Genomic DNA, 16,112 nt, shown 5'->3' with positions numbered 1-16,112 from the left:
CTGGCACTCAAGTCAGTAAGAGGTGGTGGGTGGTCGGGTCGAGCTATGAGGATGCTAGTCCGAGCTAAGTAGTAGTACTGGTCTCAGAAATTGGATCCCTTACCTCGAGCATGGAGTGCCTTTTTATAGCCGAAGATCCGTGTCCTGGTCGGATTGGGATTCTGGGGTTGTCGAGATGAGGTTAGCTACCAAGGTACTCGGGATAGAGTCCAATTCCCCAATAGAGCCGTCTTTCCTTACTCCTCCTTATCTGTAGTTGTGCTCATTCACTTGACGTGTAGTTGGTGTGGCTGGAAGGATAGGACGGGGGGCCACAATAATAGTATAACTCGGCTGAGCTAGGATAATGTGGCAAGGCGATAGTTGGGCTGCCACGTGTCTCGCAGAACTAGCTCAGCCATGACCCGAACACTATGTATTTGCACTGTACATATTTGTATTTGTACTCTTTAAAATTTGAGCTTTAGGTGCACAACTACTAATAACGAGTGTGGAATAAAATTACGGAAAAGTACAAATAGATTCAATCCAAATTTCTGTGCAAATCTATAACATTCAAAATATCAAAAACCCCTCACTCCATAAACTACCTAACAATTTCGAACTGGCACATGGCCTTAAAATTCTGACACTGGGGTGAACCGCCATTCTCCCATAAAATTATTGATCCACAGCCATTAAAGCAACTATCGAATTCGGACAATTTGATGTGAGAAAATCTTATTGAATCAAAATATTAGAAAATTCACAGAATTTTTTATTTTCCTAAGAAACTTAAATTGAATTGTCAGTCCTCCATTTTATGAGTTCACATCTGGGGCCCCACAATGCCCCACAATACATCTCCACCTTTGGAAATATCTCCCGATAACAAATACGGGAGATGATGTGACATCACCGCTAATATTCCCAATACAAAGTGGGGATGTGCTGTGGGGACGCAGATGTGAACACCCATTTTATTGGAGATGAGAGGAAACTTCGCACGGGAATATCAAACACAAAGCATAAATCCTAACCCCATTTCAAGTTTGAAAGACCCACTCCAACACTCAAAGGGATGAGATCTAGAGAGAGATAAAAGCTGCAAGAGGAACAACTCCCTACTGAACCAGGAATGTGAAAGAAAGAAATGGGATGGTTAGCGTTGCTCTTCTTCTACCTTCTTTGTCTACCATCATCTTCTTCTTTAAGCGATACCTCAGTTTCAGGTATGTATTCACCCTTTCCCCTTTTATATATATATATATATATATATATATATATTCTTTTAGTTTGAAACTCTGCACGATATTGATTTCATTTCGATGTTTTTATTAAGTCATAAACAAGCAAATCATTACAATTTTCACTGTAGGAGAGTTAAAAGACAGTTAATTAAGGTTGCTTTTGGATAAGTTTCAAATTTTGTGTCTTTAAAGCCCAAAGCACAAAATCCCAATTTTAGGCTTTATGTTTTGGGGTTTAAAATTGATTTCGCTTGATATGTGTGTCTACACTTAGAACACACTTTTTGTCAAATTTTATTTATATTACAGCCCAAAGCTCAAAAACAGAAAGTTATCCAAACATAACCTAATTTATTAATAAATCATCCATGACCTCAACGCAGAAACTAGCTCTTCAACCATTCCTTGTGTATGATTGATTATATAGAGAGGGAGAGAAAAGAAGAATCGCCCCAATTATTGTATTAACCTTGCTTTTCTTTTTCTTTTAAACGTCACAAAGAATATGGCCATGTTTAAATACATCTTGTTACATTTGGATTAGAACTTGCAGAGGTACCAAACAAGTCTTGCATTATATAATCACACCCATGTTATTTTTTAGCTTGTGTGCAGCAACAATTTGTTGGGAAAAATGAGACAATGTCAACAAAGAAAGAACCAGCTTGCTATACATCAGTCAGCCGGACAAGGTGGCAGTGGTGGACGTGGTGGTCACAGTGGACAAGGTGGTGAAAGGAGTCACAGCCCCATTTAAGGGGGCAATAGTGGTGATGGTGGTAGTAATTTGAATGATGAGAGATCAAAATTTCTGGTATTTGTGATAGCTGGCGCGACCACAGCCAACAACCACCATAATTCCAATCATAACGCCGGAACGAGCAAAAGCAACTACTACTCTGGGGCTAACAATATTGGTGGCTGCCTTATTGTCCTCACTTGTTTTACAGTTACATGGCTACGGGATGTAATGACTGATTTCTTAGATGAATATTAGCATTAAGAGATTGCACAAATTAAAAGAAGCGAAACTGTTTTTGGATCGATAATCAGTGACAAAAACGAAAAATCTACAACTAAACCAGGGATTAACATTCCCATAATAGGGAATCAAGCATCTGACTCTTCATATGGTTATCGTATCAATATTTTTTATGTTTTATTTTTTTTTTAAGTCGATTCAAGGGAGTCGGTTTAAATTCCAACTACCCTTTGAACCATGGCCAGACCCATACATCCCTTATAAGGACATATTAGGTCTCGAAATGATACATATTAACCAATACAAGCCGATATAAAACGAAATTTTGATCCTTGATTTTAATTAGACTCCAATATCCTTCTCCCATCATTTGGAGGGGGTCTATCACTTGGCTCCCTATGCTATATTTTTTGGTGTTAAATGTCAACTGTTAATAATCAATGGGAAATTACAAAATTGCCTATTCATTGTCTATACGTGTGAATGACCAATATTTTCACCAATGCAAGTCATTCATGTAACTTTTCTTTTTTTTAATCTATCCTATAAAATATAGTTTCAATAGATCAATCAATAAATTTATGGGCCTCCTTCAGAAAAGCAACCAATTAACTCAATTAATTTCAACTGCTCAAATGTTTACTAAGATTTTATCCCATCCGGCATATCAAAATGATGCAGTCAATCATCCTATATATCTAGACCATAGAAATGTAGGAAAGGCCTCTTAAAATCAATTAGGTTATGTTTTGGTTTGAAGGAAAAAGTAAGGAAAAGAAAGGAAAGGAAGGAAAATCTTTACAAATTTTGTAAAGGTTTACCTACATTTCCCTTCCTTTCCTTACCTTTTCCTTCAACCAAACATAGCCTTAATGAATCTCTACTGTTAAAAAATGATGCATCACAATTTTATCTAATATAACCTATCTAAATGGTGTACAAGGGCACACAAATAAACTATGAAAATCTCTAAAATATAGGCAATGTAAGATAATGTGTCAAGTAAAACCTAAGACCTGGACTGGTGCAGCCCAGGATTGGCAGTGCCAAGTTACTTAGAGTTGCAATGCAGAAGAATGGTAACACATATATACAAGGAAATCCCAGCATACGATAGAAGCTACAATAAAAGAAAGACTGGCAATAAACGCAATTTGAGCAAATTTGATAGTCTCTTTGTGCCAACCACCTCTTTTGCTTAGATATTTTGGGATACTAGTTGGGCACCAAAATTGTATTGTTTTCCTTTTCTCTCAACATTCTATTGGTTTAATCGGGCTTTGTATTAAATAGTTCTCTTGATCAATTTGAAATAGAGTTTTGTGTTTTCCTTTGGTTCCAAAGTTAGTTCTTCTTCCTTTGCTCTAGTTGGACTAGTTTCAGAGTTATTGAGATAAAACCTTCGACCATCTACTTCGGCAGAGGTCGAAGCTGTTGAACTTTGATGGTTTGCAAAATTGGAGGTCCAGTGTTATTGTTGCTGGCCATCTCTGAGTTTTCTCCAAGTTTAGAGAGTGTAGGTTGCACCATCTGGTAATAGAGATTTCATGGCTTCTGGTCATAGAGAACACTTCATCGAAGAAAGCTATATTCAATATATGCAAAAGAATTCCCCCATCACTGCAGAACCTTAAAAACAGAATAACCAACACCAATTTAGAAGAAGTGAAGAATGCAAGTTCTCCAAGATCTCAGAACTTTAAACAACCCAGAACTAAACTACAAAAAAAAAAAAATCAAATCTAAGTACATAAGAGAGTGAAAGGCTTACCTCTCATGTATATGATCTTGACAAAGGTTTTTCAAGAGCTGAAATAAGTTATAATGAAGCTTGAATGGCCTACTGAATTGAGTACTTCTGGTTGCAAATCTTCAATCTGAGAACTAAGTGGCAGATTTAGGAGCTTCAGGTTCAAAGGCTTGGGGTTTTTTCACGAATGGGCACCTATAGGGTTAGGAATGCTTCTTGGCCCTCTCTTATGTTTCTCCCATCTAAAGATCCACCTTAGAGACTAAGTTAGGCCTCTATTTATATTGAAAAGGAGGGGAATAGGTATGAAATTCACCCAACCATAGAGTTTAGGCTTCAAGGGAGATTTTTCAAGGAAAATGTAAAGATTTTTCAAAGAAAAAGGTAGTCAATTAACCTTTCCTTGTTCATGAAAAGATTATCTTCAATTTATGGTTGATTTTCATAGGTTTTGTGCATCCAATGAGAGCTTGGGATGTATTTCTCATTGTAGTCTCACAATTGGGGGGTTGTTAGTGCCATAAAATATAAATTTGACTTACCCATAAATGTTACTTTGCCTTTTCTTAACTCTAAGTGGGGTATCTTTGGGTTGTCGGACTTTTTAAGTCTATTAGGCCTAATTTTATTGGTTCAGGTGTTTAGACAATTTTGGGGGCTCACATAAGCCCCCCACCCTTTTGGGGGTCTTAGATTGGGACAATTAAATGGGTGATTTAATCTGGTGCATTAAAATGGAATATTTCTAATTTAATAGTCAAACAAGTGAATTAAATTGTAAAAATGGACATGTTGGGTTTTTTTTGGTTTCTAAACACAGTAATGAGGTCGAGGTCTGATTGGCCAAATAAGGTTAGGAAGAAGGAGATCTATGGCTAGCGTATTTCAATTTAACGAGATTTGCTGAAATAAAATCTTGGCTCAATGGAGGATCAACTAAGGGAATCTTGGGGTAAAACTTGGTGGATAAGCACTTTTGGGTGTCTTGAATCTGATGGAAGTAATGGATCTTTTATTAAAGGTATGAATTAAAGGATTTGATTCAAATTAAGGCTTATCAACTATTGAGAAAGCATAAAGCTAAATCTTGTTTGTTTTGGGAGGAAATGAAGGAATTTAAGGCTAAATCCAATGAGTGGTATATTTTAGGATTTTGGACTTGAGATACGACTTTTGCGTGGTTTAACCATAAACGTCAAATTGGAATCTTTACCAATCAGTGTGGACATGGATTAAGAAGAGGAACAAGTAGATGGTTTCGGTCTAGGAAGGGATTGGTTGGTCTTAGTTATCTCACTCTATTCATTCAGGGTTATCGAAATGGAACCTTGGCATTTCTTAGGTTTATAATGAATGTGTTGTATTTGATTTTGTAGAATCAAGGTTTGAACATCGTGTAGACCAGGACTATTCGAAGGGTGGGTATAATTGTGGAGTTTCACTTAAAAGGAAAACTTTTAAATTTTGACAAGTCTCAAGTTGGTTTTATTTTGTTTTCAAGTTTTTTAGTCTAAAAGGTGAAGAGACCAAGCAAAAATTGGGTACTAACAACTAGAATAACTATTGTTGCTGCAATTCTGATGATTAATTATGTCACAACTGCAACCTTTCAGTAGTCACAACTGCACATTAAGCATACTTCCAGGTCTCAATGTTACCAAGCACGAGGTTGACATGCCATCGTATAGGGACCATTGCTGAAGTGGATGGTAGCCACTAGGTAGGCCTTGTGTAGGATTTGATAAGATTAAGGTTTTTGAAGGATGGTTTAAGTCTTGGCCTTCTAATAACTAGTCTCAATCAGATACTACACATACTTGTGTACCTGGTTGACATGTGCCTCCAAAGATCCTCCAGCCTTCTCAGTCATTACAACTAACAACAGCGGTGCTGAAACTGCAATAGGGATGGTCCCATTGGTGAAGTACGCTAATTTATAGGTTTTGGTATTTCGAACACCAAGTTGGATATCTTTGATAAAGGGGGTTGGTGTTTGATTCTGATATCATGGCTATATCTGTTGGTAAACATCTATTGGTGGTTGGGTTAGGAAGGGTGGTTGGGTTGTAGGCGGGGATTGCAATTAGGGGTTTTAACTGTTCAGTCCACCCTTAGAAATCGTAGCTCCGTATTAGGGGTGGAATGAATCTCGACTGTGGATTGATGCCAAATCCATGGGCAGGATGTTGTTTATGGGGGGCTACTAGTAGACTAGGAGGTGGCTGTAATTTCGTATTTCTGAGAGGGAATACAGTCTATTTATCCCTTGCAACTATTGAGATTGGGACTTTGGTTGAGGCTGAATCTAGGGGCATTGGAATAATTGTGCAATTACCCTTCTAATTTCATTTTAGAGTCTAGTGGTGATGATGTCCAAACGGCTCTCTACGATCACGATATGGTCAGCAAGGTCATATACTTTCTCGACCAAAATTTCCAGTTCATTGCCATCCTCAAACTCCCACTGTTCTTCGATAGCTAGTCATTGGTTACCATCCATCAAGTCTTCAGGAATAGGTGACAAGTTTGTCCTTCTTGCTGCCATCTTTATGATCAAGGAATCAACTGGAGATTCTTAATGTAGGTAGTGACGTATGGCATTAGGCTGTCCACCTAACGGATGGTAGACGACAATGGTATTGTCTTTAGTGTAAACAGATTGAGTTTGAATCAAATCAATTAATATCCAAAGTCAAATCCAATTATAAAATTTGATATCCAACATATATTGAAAATCAATGTGCAAATTTAAATTCAATTATATATTTGATTTGGTTCAAATTAACCAATTAATCATTTTAGGCAATTAATCAATCTTTTATTTATATAAAGTATATAAATATATAATTTATATAATATATATAAAGTATATACAATAGATTATGATGTTGGAATTCAGATGTTTATCAGATTGAATAAGGTATTATGCAAATTCAATTAGATTATGATGTTCGAATTATCCAAATTCAATTTGATTATGTTGAATCTCGAATTCGAAATTGGATTTTTCGAATACCATTGACACCCCTAATTGCAAAGGGGTAGAACTTACAAAGGGTGTTTGTAATGAATCCTTGTTAGGTTCTTCGGGGTTCCCTTATTTATAGAGTTTTCTCCGGGGAATGAAGCCTTTCTCCTTTTCGAAAGGAAATCCCAAATATATCAGAACTAGTAAATAAATTAGAATTTCACCACGTGTCCATATGGATATGCCTCTCCTTGTAGAAGCCTAACGACCCTACACAACGCCTCGGCATGCATTCCCCTTAAAAACATCCAAGTGTAGATGAGAATGGGGGAGAATTATATCGCAATGTCATTGGGGCTTGCGATGATAAACCTATAGAATGCAGTGCAGTGCATCTCACATGAACTTGTCGTGAGAATGCACTGAAAAACTGTGGCATATATAATACTGTTTTGTCGTGGAATTTATGTTGGGATTTGATAAAGGCAGCGTATATATATCCACAACTGCTCCATCTCAAAGACACGTGGGGTGTTATTATTGGTTAAACGTACAGCCACTAATGATTACTCCCATAGCCAAATAACAGTACTTATCAAATTCAGCTGATCCCATCTCCATCTAATGAGGTGAGATAATCTTATTGAGTCAGATGGCACCAGTATTTAGTCAGGAAATGAGCTCGTCAGTGTGGCATACAATTCATAGAATTTTGATTCCAAGGAAACTTGAGGCGTCAGACCTCCACTTTATTGCGTATGAAGGAAGCTTCATATGGAAATATGGGATGTTATAACATTACGTTCAAACGCAAAGCATATATCTGAAACTCCATTTCAAGTTTGAAACATATCAGAGTGAGATAAAGCTGTTAGAGGAACAAGGAATGGGAATGAAAGAAATTGGATGGTTAGCGTTGCTCTTATTCTACCTTCTTTGTCTATCATCATCTTCTTATTTACGTGATATAGGTATTCACCCTTCTCCCCTTTTATCCTTCATTTCATTTAGTTTGAAACTCTGTACAATATTGAATTCAATATTTCAATTCGATGTTTTTATCTTTAGATTATGTTTTTGGGCTTAAAATTGTTTTGCCTTTAGATTATGTTTTTAAAAGAAATACATACAATACACTTAATTATAACACTTCGTTAATTTTTACAGCCCAAAGCAGTTCAAAAGCAGAAATTTATGCATAAATTATCCATGACCTCAAGGCTGAAACTCTTCAACCATTCCTTAGGTGTACGATTATATAACGAAGGAAGAGAGAAGAAGGCGTTGAGCCGATTATTATATTAACTTTGCTTTTATCTTACTTTTTTCTTTTATTAAACGCCAGAAATGTATGAGCCGGTTTGATTATAGGATATTGGAAAAACTTGTAATCATCAATCAACCCATTTCATATAAAATTGATAACTAATCACACGATTTTTTATCAAATTGACATGGGTGGAGGTTGATGGGTCAAAGCTCTTCCATAATATTTATAATATTATTTATTTTCAGTCATGCATACATACATATGTATACATATACACATACATAGATATTTCTAATTGATGTTAATATTTTAGCATCTGAATTTTTATCATATCCATAGAATTTGAGTTTTAAGTGGTTGGGAAAGCTAATGTTATAATCACTAATTAATCAACAATGAACACCATGGTTTTTAAAAACGAACCAGTGGCCGAATCGGTCAGGGGTCCAGTTACCAGTTCAAACCCAAACAGCCGACCCGTTCTAACAAAAATTTAAAAAAAAATAAATAATTGGAAACGGTCAAAATCGTTTGAACAGTTTGAATGATTAACCGGTCGGTTCATCGATTTACTGACCAAAATCAACAATTTTGGAAGGAAAAGCGGTTTTGGAGGAAAACGGAACTGTCCGATTTTTCTGGTCCAGTCCTGTTTTGAAAACAGTGATGAAGACCCTATTGGTACCAGCTAATCGATGTCCCTTGAGTTTTGAATCATCTTCCTTGGTGCCATGCCCTCATCTCGTTACATTTGGATTTGGACTTCAGAAATGTCAAACAAGCCTTGCATTAATCAATATTCACATATTCACACACATGTTATTTCTTCAGCTTGTGTGCAGGAATACTTAGCAGGAGATAAGGGGATAAACAAGACAATGTCAAAAAGAGCAGAACCCGCATGCTATACATTGGTCAGCAGGCGTGGTGGTGGTGGTCATGGTGCGCATGATTATCATGGCCCCGTTGAAGGCGGCAATAGTGATGGTAGTGGTCGTGGTGGTGGTAATCTGAATGATGAGAGATCAAAATTTCCGTTAATTGTGGTAGCTGGTAGCATCGCAGCCAACCACCACCGTAACTCCAATGGCAATGCCGGAATTGGCAAAAGCAGCTACCCTATGCTAACAATGTTGGTGGCTGCCTTCTTGTCCTCGTTTGTTTTATAATTACATGGCTTTTGGATCTAGTGACTGATTTCTAATTAAGATGAATATTAAGATAATATACAAAGAAAAAATTTGTGTATATTTGATGCCCTCTCAAGATGTGGTTTCCAGCCCCGTTATCAGCTCTCACCACATTTAAAAAGAGTTATTAATGTTGCTGAAAAAAATACTGTAATATGCTATATCAAAGGCAAGTAATCAATACAAAAAAAAAAAAGACTTTATACATACCAATTTTTAATAATAGTTAGGTAGGAAGTTACAAAATTATCCATTCATTATCTATATGTGTGAATCAAGGTTCAAAGTGTGGATACGTATCAGCCTGTATCGACTGATACATCTCGTGTTGATGGCTTCACGATACACCCCTACAGGGAGTATATCAGGGTTCTGACTAATTCAAGGGGTGGAAGAGCTTTAAACCGGTTCCCCTCAACTGGTTTTGAAAAAAAAAATTAAAAATTAAAAAAAAATAAAAAACACTATTGATATCACCCAATATGCCTCTACCGACGTATCAAGCGTATTAATATTTTAAACCTTAGTGTAAATCACCATATGATTTTCACCAATCCTAGTCTAAAACCTTATAAAATACAGTCAAATAAAATGAAGCACCAAATAATATCTAAAATCTGTGCTGCCTTCACAATAGAACCCTAAGATCAGTCAATTAATTTCAACTATCCAAATATTTACCAAGGTTTCATCCAATCTGGCCCATCCGAATGGTGCATCCAATATCATCCCATTTGTCTAGATCGTAGAAATGCTTTCCTAAGATTGATGAATTAATTACAACGATTCAAATAATGTAAAATATGGTTTGGATTAATCTCAAGGCATTCAAGTAATTAATGCATGCATTAAAATCTCTAAGAAAGTCTGGGCCATGCAAAGTAACATGTCAAGTAATCTAGCCCTTCAAAAATTTTAAGGCCTCTTAAAATCGGTTAATGAATCTCATCCATCAAAATTTCGTCTATTCTAGAGTATCTGAATGATGTACCATATGCATACAAGTAAAGCATGATAATCTTTATTAAATCTATCCACCGTAAGGTAACATGTCTAGTAAAACCTGAGACCTAGCTAGATCATCAAAAATGCCTCCTCGAATCATTTAATTAATCTCAACAATTCAAATGGTATATTAAAATTTCATCTGATCAAACCCTTATAAATTATGTATTAAGACATCATCTAATCGCGTATCCAAATGATGTACCAAATCAATGCAAAATTCTACGCAATCAAAGTGATTTCCTAATATAATATCAATGAATCAATCTCAACCGTTCAAAAAATATACCAATATTTCAAAAAAATCAAAGACATCCAAATAATGTACCGAATCATCCAAAAATCCAGGCCATCCAATTGTTGTACCAACTTCTTTCCATAATCTGACATATTCCAAAATTCTTTTATTCGCCATTTATGCTCCCTCTTTTTAGAGAATATCATGCATTGATTGAATGCAAGGTTTTTAAAATCGAAACAGACAACGAACCGGTCTGGGGTTCGGTTTCTTGGCCGAACGATCTGGCCGTTCAAACCGAATGGATGGCTCGTTCTAACAAAAAATAAAAAACAATTAAAATCATTAGATAGTTCGAATGGTTTAAATGGTTTGACCACCTGGGTCACGGTTTACAATCAACGGTTTTTGGCAAAATAATGGTTCTGGGCATGGTTTTCAAAACTGGACCGGACCGGAAAACCTAGGAACCGGTCACCTGACAGATTCCATTTTTCCCCAAAACCGTTGATTTTGATCAGCAAACCGCTGAACCGACTGGTTAACCGTTCGAACGGTTTTGACCATTTTCAATTTTTTTAATTTTTTATTTTTTTGCCAGAACGGGCTGACCGTTTGACCCGGTAACTAGACCCCTGACCGGTTCAGTCACCGGGTTGGTTTTAAAAACCATGGTTCTGGGGTAAAACGGAGTTCCCAGTATTAAGTCCGACTGTCTAGTTCAGTCCGGTTTTGAAAAAACATGATTTAATGGTTAAAATCCGGTTGAATTGTTGGCTATATATACTTGGATCATGGTTAATTCATTATTTTCAAGTTTCAAGAGACCACCTTGAAACAAGGTTTTAAAAACTAATTCGGAAACAGAACCACTTTTATCACCAGTTTTTAGTTAGCGGTTCAACCGTCCGAGTCAAATGGTTCAGGAGGTTTGAAGTGAAGTAATAAGATGTCAAGTCGAATAGGTGCTTCAGATGTATGCGGGTCTGATTCCAATGTTGGAGCTTGTTAGGCCTATTTATTAGATGGTTTATGTCACTAATTTTTTTTTTTTTTTTTTTTTTTTTGTTCCCATGTGACAGGATGCCCGGGAAGCTAATTCTATGCCTTTTGGAAGCTCCACAGTTCCTATTCAAAAGGAATAGTGGTCGTTGGCGTGAAGAAGAGAGAGAAACTGGTTTACTTGGTAGAAGAGACCGTTGTATTTGCATTGATGGTGGGAGTAGCTGGTTGTTTTTATGTTGTTATTTTTTATCAAAATGCCCATTGTATGCCCGGGCAGCTTATTATTTTTTTATATTTGTTCAATGGTAGGAATAGCTGGAACACCATTTGATAGCAAGAAACAGTTGTATTTGCATTGATGAAAATGCCAAACATCCACAAAAATTATATTCTTATTTGCATCTTTCAAAACAAATGAGCTAAGTGCAAAGTGGGTCTATAAATCTTAAACCATTTTGCACTCATATGAACCAAATATTTTATTTTTGCACACTACATATTTGTATTTGTACTCCAACCAAATGGAGCCTGAAGGACAAAGCTTACTTGACAAATATTAGGATACACAATAATAGATCATATATTTACTTTTATCTATCTTCCATATACGGCCTGGATTCCTTGAAACCTTGTGCACATCACTTGGATTTTCAAGATCAATTGGCTGGTTATGACGTTCCAATTTACTGGTTCAGAACCCTACTTCAAATGTGATGATGGAAAAGGGAAAATCAACCTACAATGAAAAAAGAGCATTTGCATTTTAGGATTTAATTTTGAAATATCTAACAAGGCATATGGGCAATACTCCGTCCATTTCTTTGATAGAATGCCAACAAAATGATTTGTGCACTAAACGGGGGAAAGTTTGGGGGAGAATCTGACACACCTATGAACACACACACAAAGAATTAGGGAATTAACTAATAGACTTCCAAAATTTGGGGTGTATGTAGAGTTTACCCTTACATATTTTTCCTGCCTTTTTGGGCTTTACATTGATCCCTTATCCTTATATATGGCCACACCTATAGCCTTAACCTTTATGGCAAATTAGCAACCTAAAACTATTAATTTAAACTAGGGATGGCAATTTAAAGAAAATAGGGATGATAATATTTCCCATTGGTCACAGAGACCTGCCGCGAATGGGTGGAGATGGGAATGATTTCCCCCCCACAGGGACAGGGGGAGTACTCCCCACACCATGGGATCCCTGATCCCTTATCCTTATATCTGTGTATATTAATATTTTAAAAAATACAAATAAATATGTTTAAATATATTTTGATCTTTTTTAATAGGATTGTAAGCTTTAACTATTTTATTTTTAATTTTTTAAATAAAATAAAAATAAAAATAAAATAATTGACATCATAAAAAATCATAGGGAGTGGGGATCCCCGCGGAGATGGGGATAACTTTGTCCCCGCCAATGAGGATGGGAATGGAGACAAGGATAGGGATTTTTGTAGGGACAGGAGTGGGGAGTGACCCCCTGTCCCCGCCCTACCCCTTTGCCATTCCTAGTATAAAACTACCCTTAGATTCTCAAATTTTAAAAATGGAATAAAATCATTTTATTATTTTGTATTTTTTTATTTAATTCAAGACTAGGGGTGTGAGCAAGCCAAGCTTACTTGTGAGCTACTCAATCTCAACTTGCTAAATGCTCGAACTCAGCTCGAAGTAATCGAGTTCGAGGCGAGCTAGTCACAAGTTACTCGAGATTGGTCAAACTGAGTTCGAGCTTCACAATATCCTACTCAAGTGGCTTGCAAGCCTAATCGGGCTTACTTTTTAATATATTTGTATTTATAATATAAATAGATATTAGTTTTTTGATATTAACTTATCTATAATATAAATAAATAAATCAGTATTCAACTTTTATAATATATTTTTATTTTTAATATTTTAATATGTATAATATTAATTTATTTATTATTTTTTAATACCAATTTATTTATAATCGACTCAAGTCAAACCATGATCAAATGAACTTTAGTAGCTCGAAAGTATCAACTCGAGTTGAATTTGATGCCGAAACTGCTTGAGATCCAATAGATACTCAACTCGACTTGCTTGATTACACCTCCTATTCAAGACTCTTCATATTTTGATTTCCTTTTTAATTTTATCTAATCTATTTGTATGTTGAATAAAATTTTTGGATTTTAAATTGAAAAGCCTAAAATACAATGAATCAATTTTGTCCAAATTTTAGGTGAAACAAGGGAAGTTTTGCTCCTTCATAGTTTTAGATTGCACTTAATTGTAGGGGTATGAATGCAATCAGTCTAGAAAATCAACAAAGATCAGTGCAAAATGAAAAATAATGAGATATATGTAAAATTATAAAGCATGAGGGCTAGAATGCAAATATTTTCCTATTTTCCTAATGTAACTTTGTCATTGAATCTAGGGTAAAATATAAAAACCTACTCTAAAGTTCTTGACAATCATAAAAATATCCCCTATAGTTTTATTTTAACAAAAACCTCCCTTCTATTTTTGAGAAAATTAATAAATACTTCTCTTTCGTCAATAATCAAGATAGAAAATGTTAAAGATATGATTTTTTTTCGAAATACCTATTTTACCATTTTTCATCCTAATAAATGTTTATCTGGTTAGTACATATGGCCTAATATCTGCCAAATGGTTAATAAGAATTCTGAATTCTTCAAAATAAAACTTTTCAAAACCCCATTTCCCCTTAAAAAGACAAAGACTGAAATGCCCTTATTACAAAACAGGACTCATTTGAATCTCCCTCTCTCTCTCTCTCTTCCTCCCTCTTTTCCCCAATCATTGCATTCTCTCCCTCTTTTGTTTCTACAACGTGAGCTCTTAAATCAGGTATTCTTTCTATATTCCCTCTCTCTCTCTCTCTCTCTCTCTCTTCCTCCCTCTTTTCCCCGATCATTGCATTCTCTCCCTCTTTTGTTTCTACAACGTGAGCTCTTAAATCAGGTATTCTTTCTATATTCCCTCTCTCTCTCTCTCTCTCTCATCCTACATTCCTTGCATCTTAAGCTCACAAATATCTCAACCAAGTGCTCTCTCTCATCTTTCAACTTCATCTTCTTATGTTAGAGACAAATTTTAGGCCTTCATTTAACCAACATCTGAACTCCTTTGTTCTTTATTCTAATTTTGTTCCTCCTCATTATACATTTACACTAGAAATACGAGAACATGTGGTAGTCATAATAAATGTTTAATTTTGTTTAATAATAAGTCAAATATATATTAGATATAATTGTGTTAGTTACACTTTGATTGCTCCTCCCATAATAGTTGTATATGAGTTCAGTATTATATTAGTAAAACTTGACTAAGATTAATTCAATATGTTGGCTAAATTCATTGGGAAGGACATGATCGTCACCACTTAGATAATACATTTCATGACAATTAATTCAAAGACAATGACATAACAATATTGATTATTGTCTGCTCACTTCTCCTTAGTGGCTATATAACAATACATGGTCATATCTACCAACTTGGTAAAAAATTACTATGATAGAATTAATAGGTTAATTTTAAATTTAAAGACATGCAAAAACTATTATAAATATATAATATTATTTGATAATGAAAGAAATATGTGCTAGGTATGGTGGTGTTACATTTTGGTTATCCTCTTATAATGGCATTATATGCCCTAATTGCTAGTTTGATAAAATTTTATCAAGATGGATCTAGAGTATTGGCTAAGTTCATTGAGGAGAATATGACCATCCTCATTTTGATAATATGCTTCATTGCAATCAACTCAAAGGCAATGACATAATAGCATTATTATTGTATGCATCAATTCCATAGTGGCCATTTGGCAAATATGGGACATATGTGTCAACTTAGTAAAATTTTACAAATATAAGATTAAAGGGATAATTTCAAATTTGAAAACATGCAAAAACTATCACAAATGTATAATATTGTTTCATCACAATTAACTTAAGGGTAGTAATATAATAGTATTAGTTATTGTGTATACACCATCTCCTTAATAGCCATTTGACAGATATTGGGCCATATGTGCAAACCTATTAAACATTTACCATGATGAGATTGCATTTTCTTCAAATGAGGCATGCTTTGTAATAAGATCATTTTAGACTTTGTCCTTTTTAAGGATAAATTGAGAGACTGACATGGAAGCAATATTGGCCTGACACCAAATCCATGAAAACAATAATTCCTTAGTTGTGTACAAATCTGTCCTAACATTTCAAAAAGTAGATCTAATGTCTCTCGATTCTGCTATGACTGGACTGGAATTTAGAATTCTTATTTAGGTATTTTCGTACTTTTTCCTAAAACCTTTTAGAAATAAAGAGGTATAGTCTTATACTCTCATCATTCACTAGGGTTTCCTCTTTTTTATAACAAGAGAAAAAGTTTTTTGACACAATCAACAATGATTTTTTGCTGGAAAAAAAAAATCAACATCAACAATAGGC

At 35.2% G+C, this 16,112-nt stretch overlaps 2 long non-coding RNA genes across 2 annotated transcripts; both read left to right on the top strand.

Moving 5' to 3' along the window:
• The first annotated feature begins 987 nt into the window (after positions 1-987).
• Positions 988-2,343, top strand: LOC148871251 (uncharacterized). The gene is made up of 2 exons (XR_016108209.1): positions 988-1,211; positions 1,834-2,343. It is a non-coding gene; the product is annotated as an uncharacterized LOC148871251 (long non-coding RNA).
• Positions 2,344-7,632: 5,289 nt separating this feature from the next.
• LOC148871250 (uncharacterized) lies at positions 7,633-9,444 on the top strand. The gene is made up of 2 exons (XR_016106876.1): positions 7,633-7,900; positions 9,031-9,444. It is a non-coding gene; the product is annotated as an uncharacterized LOC148871250 (long non-coding RNA).
• The last annotated feature ends 6,668 nt before the right edge of the window (positions 9,445-16,112 follow it).

The sequence above is a fragment of the Nelumbo lutea genome, chromosome 2 (assembly GCF_056320005.1).
Source record: "Nelumbo lutea isolate HS-2025 chromosome 2, American lotus-T2T, whole genome shotgun sequence".
In the NCBI taxonomy this organism is placed as follows: Eukaryota; Viridiplantae; Streptophyta; class Magnoliopsida; order Proteales; family Nelumbonaceae; genus Nelumbo; species Nelumbo lutea.
This window is presented reverse-complemented; position numbering and strand designations above follow the sequence as displayed.